Source organism: Tenebrio molitor, unplaced genomic scaffold (genome assembly GCF_963966145.1).
Source record: "Tenebrio molitor unplaced genomic scaffold, icTenMoli1.1 SCAFFOLD_728, whole genome shotgun sequence".
Lineage (NCBI taxonomy): Eukaryota > Metazoa > Arthropoda > Insecta > Coleoptera > Tenebrionidae > Tenebrio > Tenebrio molitor.
Genome location: NW_027184213.1, coordinates 1663 through 2493, shown reverse-complemented (window position 1 = coordinate 2493; position 831 = coordinate 1663).

Genomic DNA, 831 nt, shown 5'->3' with positions numbered 1-831 from the left:
TTATAAACGGTTCTTTTCAGAACCACAAAAACTCTCGAACAAAAAAGAAAAAGACGTGAAACAGCGATTTTTAATTAACTTTTATTATGTCATTATTATTATTATTAGGTTTCATGCATTATCGGTATTTTGCACCCATGCCTATCCAACTTGTAGTTATGTGGTTATTGTATTCGAAATAATTTAGTTGATTGAGGTTATGTTATGAATAAATTTCTATTTTGCCAGAATACAACTCTTCGGAAGAAGAAATCAAATAAACAATCGTACATCTGCTGAACAACCTAGTTGATGGTTGATGGATTTGCATTACCCAGCATATAGCCTAAATGTTCATCTTTAGTGAAATTAAAATTACTTAGCTTTTTTAAGAAAGAAAAAATTAGAACGAATTCTCATCGAAAAAACCGCGATTCCTACAAATGATACAGATGGTTTTGTAGTCGCGTATGTTATTGAATACAATGAGCCGACATTTTTCCGACTCTTTGTTTCATCGAAAACGTTGTTGACATTAGCAAGGAACGTTAAGGATTCCCTGAAACAGACAATTTCACTGTTTTGGAATAGCAGTATGTGCAAATGAGAGGACAGAAGACTTTGAAAAAAGGAGTGAACAAAACTGTACTTTAGTACAGAATGTTATGTTTATTTTAATTTCAATTGTTCCTGTTTTAATGAGATTTTTTATGTTCCTAAATCATTTTCTATTTTTTTTTTCATTAGAGAAGAGTTATTGTCGAGTTATTATCTCTACCTAGCATAAAAATTAAAATACTTTGCAACATTACGTTATTATACATTGCATATCTGACATAAAATACTTGCAAA